The sequence below is a fragment of the Taudactylus pleione genome, unplaced genomic scaffold (genome assembly GCF_031769625.1).
Source record: "Taudactylus pleione unplaced genomic scaffold, aTauple2 ptg000288l, whole genome shotgun sequence".
Lineage (NCBI taxonomy): Eukaryota > Metazoa > Chordata > Amphibia > Anura > Myobatrachidae > Taudactylus > Taudactylus pleione.
This window is the reverse complement of record NW_028284690.1, coordinates 732,979-743,508: the sequence shown is the minus strand read 5'-3', so window position 1 is coordinate 743,508 and position 10,530 is coordinate 732,979.

Sequence of the window (10,530 nt, the reverse complement as noted above, 5' to 3'; positions counted from 1 at the left end):
AACAGGAGGTAGAGATAGGGGTTTATCCCATAATTGAGTGGTTATTACAACAGGGAATTTTAGTCCATACAGCGAGTGTAGCCAACAGTCCCATCTTTCCTGTGAAGAAGAGTGGTGGGAGGGGTTATAGGCTGGTACAGGACCTTAGAGGGGTTAATAAGGTAGTAGAGAGCCAATTCGCCATAGTGCCGAATCCAGCTGTCATTCTAATGCAGATCCCACCTAATGCAACCCATTTTACTGTCATTGAACTCTGTTCTGCCTTCTTCTCTGTCCCTCTTCATCCTGACTGTCAGTACCTATTTGCATTTACATACAGGGGGGTACAATAGACATGGACATGATTTCCCCAGGGCTTCATAGACAGCCCCATTATCTTCTCCCAGGCCTTACATGACTGTTTACAATCTTTTCAACCTGCCAATGGATCTGTTCTAATACAATATGTGGACGATTTACTGTTATGTTCTGATTCGTTTATGTCATGTTTAAATGATACTAAACTTTTATTGCTTCATCTCTCGCAAACAGGACACAAGGTTGTTAAGGACAAACTACAGCCATTCCACTCCAGGGTTAAATACTTAGGACATTGTCTAATGCAAGGATTACGACATCTGACTACTGACAGTATTCAGGTCATACGGACCATAAGCAAATCCGTACCTTCTTGGGAATGTGTGGATACTGCAGAATGTGGATCCCAGGTTTTTCTATTTTGGCTTTACCATTACAGGACTTAGGACCTCATTCAGAATCTCTCGCTAGCACTGTGCGCTCGCAAGCGGTCCGATGGTTTCTGTACGTGCATGTGCATGCTTCGTTCTGCGCATGCGTGAACTACTCTGTGCGATCGCAGGCTGCTCGCAAGCCCAGCAAAGACAGCTCAGTGAAATGAGTGACAGGAGAGACCGTTTGTGGATGGTAACAGACGTAGGACACTAATAACGGGGGAATGGAGGTGCAAACGCAGGCGTGGCTGAGTGTTTCAATGCTGTTTTAGAGGCATGCATAATTAACATGCAGCGTCATAGTACACATCACAGGTTTGTTTTTTACACTGAAGTCCTCACAGTGCGGTAGGGTAAGGCAACCACAAGCGCTGCAATCGCTTCCAATTGTCCTCGATGTACCAATGTTTTAATACACTTCCTGGAGATGACATGTGCTGGTGGGCGGCTCTGCTTATGCAATTGGGTGTACGCTGGCCGCTTGCTAAGACATTTTGGGAGTGCTTATGCCTTGGCGAGTGACCGCTTCACGTGGCATCACTTTGTCAAATTTGCATATGCTGCGGGCGAGCGACCTCATCTAGCGAGAGACTTTGAATGAGGTCCTTAGTCCTTAGGCCTGATCGTGTCATACACATAGAGGAAACAAAGCAGGTTTTCCTTAATCTTAAGGATGGTCTGACAAGAGCACCTGCATTGGGAATACCGGATTATGAAAAACCTTTTGATTTGTATTGTACGGAAGCTGACAGTTATGCAGCAGGTGTCCTCACACAAAAACATGGTGATGCCAGTAGGCCCGTAGCATACTACAGTGCACAATTGGACACTGTGGCAAGATCACTCCCAACGTGTTTAACAAGTGTAGCAGCAACTGCTCTATTGGTCAGTAAGAGTGAGGATGTAGTATTAGGCCATGATATGATTGTTTATACACCACATGGTGTATCTGCTTAGCTGAATTCGGCCCAAACCAGACATGTCTCCTCAGCTAGGTACACAAAATGGGAACTAGCTCTAATAGCACCTGCAAATATCACCATCAAATGGTGCAGTACGTTAAACCCAGCAACGTATTTACCATATGTGCCTCAGGATGCACAAAGGATGGAGAGAGGTCAGTCACTGGCGAAAGGTGAGTTCTGCAGGTATACTGTTGCACATGATTGTATGGAATATTTAAATCAGACCTTAATGCAAGTGATACACCTTTAGAAAATGTAGATGTGACATTTTACACGGATGGGAGATGTCTTAGACAAACTGACACTGGAGAGTTATGTACAGGTTATGCTTTTGTAAATGACGAAGACATCATAGAAGCTGAACCTCTTGATCCACCTTTGGCAAATCTGCTAATATCTACACTGACTCTAGGTACGCCTTTGGGGTGGTACATGATTTTGATGCTCTATGGCGTCTAAGAAATTTTATGACAGCAGCAGGCACACCAGTCGCACACTGAAAACATATAAAAGGGTATTGACAGCTATCCAAATGCCTAAAGCAGTAGCCGTCATGAAGTGTAAAGCCCATACATGTGAAGACGATCCGGTGTCACTGGGCAATAACAGGGCAGACAAAGCTGCCAAATGGGCAGCAGGTTTAAGAGTAAACATGCCAACTAATCAAATGATGATGGTTTTCCAAACGATTGATATGCAGAAATTAATTGAGATGCAAAATTTGTGTTCCATTCAGGAAATGGCAGTCTGGAGATCTAAGGGATGTGGGCAAGAGTCCTCTGGACTCTGGAGAGATGGACAAGGTAAGCCGGTGGCACCCAAGGCATACTACCTGAGCTTGGCTGAGGCAGCGCACAGTCTTACTCACCTGGGAAAACAGGGTATGTGCAAGTTGGTCAGGGCATATTGAGGTGCACCAGGTTTTTCTTCCCAAGCCGAAAAGAGGGCAATGCCCTGTTTGACATGCTTGAGGAAGAACGTTGGAAAAACAATACCAACCGAGCCATCCCACGTTCCTCTAACAGATGGACCTTTTCAGGTAATACAAATTGGATATTAATAGTAGACTCCATACCCCCTACTGACTGCAAGCATGTGACAAGGTGGAGAGGATGAACGGTACTATTAAAAATAAATTAAGTAAGATCATGGCAGAAACTGGACTGGGGTGGCCAGAAGCACTACCACTTATTCTTCATAGTATCAGGACAACTCCTAGACCCCCTCTCAATCTGTCCCCTTTTGAAATACTGTTTGGTAGACAACCTCATTTGATTATAAGTCCGCAGGAAGATTTGAAAAGTAACAACAAGGTTACTGTAAGGTATCTTATAACAATGAGTAAACAGTTGAAGCAGCAACAGCAGAAACTGAAATTGTTGTCACATGATATGCTAGAAACAAACTGTCATGATGTTGAACCTGGAGAATTTGTTATGATCAGAAATTTCTTGTGTTCAGGTTGTTTGACAGATTGGTGGGAAGGACCGTATCAAGTGTTGCTGGCAAGTACAACTTCCTTGAAAGTGGCAGAGAGAGATACCTGGGTCCATTCCACTCACTGTAAGAAGGTCAACCAACCGGTGGAGAGACAAGGTGGAATCGAGGCAGATAACGTGGACCTGTCAATTGCGAGTCTGTTCCGGGAGGGTTAAAGGTTACAGTTAGATACCTGAGCTAAAGAAATTTGTAGATCATTGTTTTCAGCAATGGAGTGGCCTACTGTGGTTACCTTTGTGTTTTCTCCCAGAGTTTTCATCATCCTGGGTTGTTTCGGGATCTCTGGTTTCTGTGACGAAGGACAGAGGACGGAGAGGGGAGCTGAGGGTGATATCGATGGAGTGGAGTTGGGAGAAGGAGCAATACAGTCACAAGGGCGGTATCTGACCAAACCCAGTACAGTAATTGTTAAGAGATCTGTTATTTTGGAAACTCGGAGACATTGTGAAGGTCTATCATCTGAAGATTATTGTATGTGTGAGTTTTGTGGGTCCCTAGTCGATGAGAGATGCAGCCAACGGAGCCAACCTAAGTATAACCCGTATTGGGGGGGTATCCTTTAGAGGATTATCATACCATGGTAGGCAAAGTTTTAAACTAAACTGACTGTTGGGTATGCTCTCATGTGCCTCAAGGACAACAGAATGTAGGGTTAGTGCCATTCCCATTGAATGTCTCTGAGGTTTTAAAATTGCGAAGAGGGGATGGACTGGATGGAAAATTTCTCAAGTCCAAACCACCACATTTTAAGCTCCACCAGTACCAAGTAGATAGATCACTTTTATGTTTGATCATCACCAACTTCAATAAACCAGGAAGTTGGGAGGTGACTGGGAATAACTAGACAATGACTTTCTCACTAAGAGCTGATAATGAACCTATAAATCTTGAACTTTTACGCACAATTAGACTAGGTGGAAGACACTTCCGGTATGAATATACACCTAGGAGGAGATCTACTAAGCTCTGAAAAGTGATAAACTGGAGAGTGATAAACCACCAGCCAATCAGCTCCCAACTGTCATGTTACAGGCTGTGTTTGAAAAATGACAGTTGGAAGCTGATTGGCTGGCACCTTATCACTCTCCAGTTTATCACTTTTCAGAGCTTAGTACATCTGGCCCTAAGTTCCACCAAGGAAATGGTTGGTAGGGTACCAGAAGAGTACTGTGCCAAGGTATTACTACCAGAGACTTGTATGAGTCAAATGGGAGAACTGGAAATAGGATCACTTGCTAGGGAAATTAATTTGACGATAATGATGTTTACTATCCCTTATGTTCTCCCCGATGATGTATATTTTATATGTGGTAGAAAAGGGTATGTGTCTCTCTCCGAGTTCTGAAGGTTTGTGTTACCTGGGAAGAGTAGTTCCAGAGGTTATGACCCTTACACATGGTGAAATGCTTGGTATTCATAAAAAACATACCATCACCATATCTGATGTATATTAAGCCACACAATTGATTAGCGAAACTGGCTTTCAAGTTTTAGTAGCATTGGATGCCACCAGAATTGCTCGGGGTACTCTAAATTTCAGATATATTCAAGATCTTGCTAAATTAATAGATAATATCACCGAGATGTTTGATGACACGTTTAGGTATACAGGTAGGGAGTTACAAGCTTATAAGAAAGAACTTGTGCAACATAGGCTAGTGTTAAATTATTTAACAGCTGTCACTGGAGGGTATTGTGTAACTATGGCCACCCAATTTGGTATCAAGTGCTGTACGTATATTACAAATAATACTAGTGACCCCAAGGAGGTGATAGACTGGAAGATGGACGAAATTCTACAGCTGAAATGGGAATTTCGGAAGAACCATAATGCTTCAGTGGCTGAAGTAGAGGAGAAGCTAGAGGAATGGGTTTCTTGGTTGAACCCAGTGAAATGGTTCTCCGGTCTAGGAGAGTGGGTCCAGGAAATGGTTGCTAGTATAGGTAAACTCCTGATCCTTATATTGGTTGTTATCTTAGTAATTGGCTTATGTGTCAGGTGTGTTCCTGCTGTGTTGAAATGTGGAAAATGTAATACTAAAGTAAACCGTGAGAATGAAATCATGATGGTGGTAAGCAATGATAGTATGAATACCAAGGTAAATGAAGAACTGCAGTACAACCCTGAACTAGAATGTACCCTCAGATGATGTATAGATTTAGCCATGCATGAAATGTATTATGAAATGTTATTTTAAACATCTTAAATAATGTAAGTTCCTATCCCCTTCAAGACTTCCTTTATAGGTTAGGTGCATCCCCACATCTTTCCCATCATCTCCCAAGATCCGCGGTGTGCATATAAGGGTAGTTTTATGTCCCTCTCAGAGACACATTATTGATGGTTTAAGAACCACCTTGTGCCATCCCATAATATAACATTAAATAATATGTCATAGTGTAAGACTAAAAATAAATATATAACCAGAGTGTGATAGCATATTGTTTGCGATCAAAGGGTGGACTGTCAAAGCCGGATGATTGGCTGAGACAGAGGGCCTGATTCAGAGCTGGACGCTATTTGCGGACGCTCGTTCAGAAAAAGGGGCTGGCTATTTAAATTGAGCGCTCGCTCTTTGCGGTCTGTTGACGCCTCTATGTCTGAGCGAGCAAACGAAACATGCGCTCACTATTTTGTAAAGACGCCCCTTGGTCGCTCGCATCATACGTCATCTCCGCTTTTTATTAGATTAATCGAGTACATCGAAAGGTGTATGAACTGCTCGCTATTCTTGTGGTAGCATTTTCCTACCGCAATCATTCGAGCAGTTCATGCTAAGAGACAACCAAGTGACGTGGTCGATGACGTTGCTTTGTTAATTATGCACACCCTTAAAACGCCCGTTTTTACCATTTGGCACGCCTGCGTTCGGATCTCCACTCCCCGTTTTCAAGCACCTTCCCCTGTTACCACCCACAAACGCCTCATCCTGTCACTCAAATTAGCAGGCATTAGCTATTTTGCGAACACACGATTTCCGACCGCACTGACTGGTTGGCACATGCGCATTACGACCCATATGCATGCGCAGATGTGCGAACATCGCTCGGAGCGAACGAGCGGCCTCTTACGAGCGGCTTTTAATCAGGCCCAGAATCTGTTAAAATAAAAATCTACACGACGCCATTTTGCGTCTGATAAGACGCCATTTTTCGAATGGCTGCCCAACGCCATTTTTAGTGAATCTCACAATATCAGTACATACTGCGATGTTATTGTTTAGCGTCGTGTGATTCCCACGCAATAGAACACTGTTAAAAGTCCTCTTTATATAAATACATACATTAATTACAACATATAATATGAACAATCCTGCAAAACATGTACCATGGTACTCCACAAACACGCAGATGTACAACGCATACCACCATCTTTTCTTAATATCCCTACACTTACACATTGCACACTTACATAGAAAGGTTCCCTAGCATTAAGGTTAATATTCAAGGTTATATTCATTATTAATTATGTTATGAATTGACTGTATTTAAGATCTAAGGTTTAGTACATGATAAGCAGACCGTGTTTGGTACTATTCTGAACCACTGTTTATTTGCAGACTTCCGGTTCCATCGGCAAGGAAATCGCAACATGCGTCTGTGAATTATGGATCATAGAGAGATAGGCATTGAAATGTACTCTGTAATGTAATGTTTATTAGCCAGTTTAGACTTGTTCTTCGGCGGGAAAACGGACACAAAGGGCTGTTGGAGGCCGAACTATTACAATGCAAACTGACCTATGAACTGCATCGTAACAGAAGAACCAGGAGGAAGAACCAATGGGATTATGCCAACTTGTTCTATTGTATTGCCTATCTCTGCAAGGGTTTAAATGCAAGCACCCTGGATCTGGTAGTTAGTCATCTTTCTTTTTCTGTTGACGGAGGTTTCATAGTTGATGCTGGGAAATTTGGATCCAGAGCGCATGCGTATGTATTGACTGTACCTTGTATATTGTATAACCTTTGCGCTATTTGTATTATAGATCAAGGCGTGTAACTATCAGCTTTTATGTGAATAATAACTTTTGTGCTTTGGAACCACACTCAAAGTCTGGAAAGCGATTATTTCATGTGCGTACGCAACGCTAAATAGCGACTTTATGGTATAGAGGTTAAATAGGAATTCATACCCAGGGAGCTCCACAAAGCTGGTGAGTGTTAACTATAAAAATTATTACAATAAACAAAGAAAATGTTTATACGTTATAAATATCTTTTTTGTATTATTCTAATCATTTTTATATAAAATCTCAGGAGTATGACAGGGAAGGCTTTACCCTGACCGCACTTCCCTGCTGTAGGGATGGCTACCGTTGGCATCCACACTGTGGGCCAGATTCAGATCCGCTCGCGAGAGGACGCTTACAAGCGGGTCGATGTTGGCCGAATGCGCATGCGCACAATGGAGGGAGCTCCGTCGTGCGCATGCGCGAGACCTGGCGAGCGACGAGGAATACGTCGCTCGGGGTCTCGCACCAAAGGGGGCGTGCTGTCGATGGCGACTGACAGCACGCCCCCTTTGGTGGGCGTGCCGGGGGCATGGCTGCCAGACGGAGGCGTTCCCATGGGAACGCCTACCGTCTGAGTCCGGCCCCTCTGACATCAGTAATGATGTCAGTGGGAGTGATTTTGGCTCTGATAGAGCCAAAATCACTCCTGGGCTTGCGGCAGCGAGACCCTACCGCAGGGTCTCGTCGCAAGCCTGATGGTCGCGATGGTCAAAGACCATCGTGACCATCATCATGGCCGCTTGCTATAGCTGTGGGTGGTCACCAACAGCTATACGAGCGGTCAGGAGGCCGCTCCATTTTTAGGGAGGAGGGCCCTGATTCAGAGCGAGCGCTCTGGTCACAGCGTCCGGCTCTGAATCAGGCCCTGTGTTCCAAAGGCCTGATTCAGCTTCTGATGGAATAGCTAAGCTAAGCTAAGCAAGCAGCTTACCTACATCGTCTGCGCTGATATGCTAATACAGCAAGAGGCATCACGCCTCCTGCTGCATTACGAATCCGAGCTGTGCTGTCCAATGCAGCATCGAATACTCTGTGGACCATCGCCCGGCTAAGGTGCCCCATGGGGTCACGCAGCCAGCCATCGCCGCTGCGAGGAAGAGGTCAGAAAATCTCTGTCAGCCGACAGAGATCCTGGCCTCTTCCCTCCCCCCAATGGCAGCGACACGCCTCTGTTTCAGATAACGGAGGCTGTCGCCGCCCCCCAAATGGCGGCAGGCTATCAATCACTGACAGTCTGCTGCCAGTTTACGTACGGGCTGGCATACCTGTTCTGCACATGCACTTGTGCAGAACGGGTCTGGCATCTGCGCAGATTCCCGATCAGCCCCAAGTCTGTGTCCATGAGGTCACTGTGACTGCGACTGTTGGCCCCGCCCCAAACATGTTTTGTCATACATGAATTTGTCAGTGGGTGTGTCTATTGCAGACACCAATTGCACTCCTATAGCATATCCAATTAAACAGTCTCAATCCAATCGCTAAAGAAGAGCATTACCATATCACAAACAATTGCATGGACCTCAACTACAAAAATTGCATTTCATCTGACTCATAGGGCCGAATTCAATTCAGTGCGATGATGAATTGCCTCGGGAGGAAGCTCCCGTAGCTATTCAGTACAACGCGCTGTTTGCCTGGTCGGGAATTGGTTAAGTGAGAGAATGCCGGTTCTCGCGACTTATCCTGGGTGTTTAGGTGCGAGAACCGGCATTCTCTGACTAAAGTGGTGCATGCGCGGTTGTTAGCGACGCGCTAAGCCGGCAAACAGCTGCGCGCCCGGCACTTTTGTCGGATTTCCCCTCACATCCCCAGAGGGGTGCGAGAAGAAATCCTTTAGTCTCCCAAACAGTGCGGTGTATTGAATAGCTTCGGGAGCTCCCTCCTGCGGCTGTTCATCATCGCACTGAATTGATTTCGGCCCATAGATAGATATATATCACGGCCAGGGGTCTTTCAATAGAGGAGGGGGCCCGTCTGCAGACTCAGGGCCTGATTCCGACCCGCTCGCGAGCACTCGCAAGCGGGTCGATGTTGCCCAAGTGCGCATGCGCACGACGGAGGCGCCTCCGTCGTGCGCATGTGCGAGACCCGGATAGCGACGGGGACTCCGTCGCTCCGGGTCTCGCACCAAAAGGGGCGTGCTGTCGATGGTGAGTGACAGCACGCCCCCTTTGGTGGGCGTGGTTGCCCAGACGGAGGCGTTCCCATGGGAACGCCTACCGTCTGGGTCCGGCCCCACTGACATCACTAGTGATGTCAGTGGGAGTGATTTTGGCTCTGATAGAGCCAAAATCACTCCAGGGCTTGCGGTCAACGAGACCCTACCACAAGGGTCTCGTCGCAAGCCCGATGGTCGCGATGGTCTTGACCATCGCGACCATCATTATGGATGCTCGCATAAGCTGTGGGTGGTAACCCACAGCTATGCGAGCGTCCAAGAGGCCGCACTAATAAAAAAAAATGCCGATTCAGAGCGGCGCTCGTTCAGAGCGTCCGGCTCTGAATCAGGTCCTCAGCGCGGCCCCCTCCTCTCTCTGGCAGTCTCGCGGCACAGCACTGGCAGTAGATTCTGGCTTAGTGCCAGAATCTACTGCGCATCGCCATTTTCCCGAGGACAGCGACACTGCGTATTCGCGAGTCACCGAGGAAATGAGTTCCGCAATTTTCTCAGTGATTTTTGCTGCTTTGCAGCGCCGGATCAGTGCTTCAGAGCAGCACTACGGACAGGTAATTATAAAGGTGCATACACACGCAGCAATTTTTTGGACTGAACGATAACGATATCATTCAGTCGTCCAAAAAATTGTGCAGTTCCAGCTCCAAAACGATGAACGATAACTACCAATGCGCGCTCCCGTTTGTAGTTGGTAGTTAACATTCATCGCCCGAACCTCCCGTCAAACCTGACGATATTGTCAGGTTGAACATGGAGGGAGCCTGGCACTGAAAATAGTTCTTGATTTCGTTCAGTGTTTGCACTCAGTGTCGTTAACTGAGATACACGGGGATACATGGGACAATGTCGCTCATGGAGCGAATCATTCCGTGTGTATGCACCATGATTCTGCGGGTGCATACACACGGTCAGATTTGATGAACGATGAACGATTTTTACAATGATTTGAACGATTTCATCAACGATGAACGATTGAACAATTTCTGACAGTATTAAAATGAATGAAATCGCCAACATCTGACTGCAAACAGTCGATTTCAGAGATCGTTATCTGACATGTGGGAAAGCGCATCGTTCGTCGATGTATGCCCTACATGTCAAAGATATGAACGATTTTTACAATCGTTATCGTTCAAATCTGAT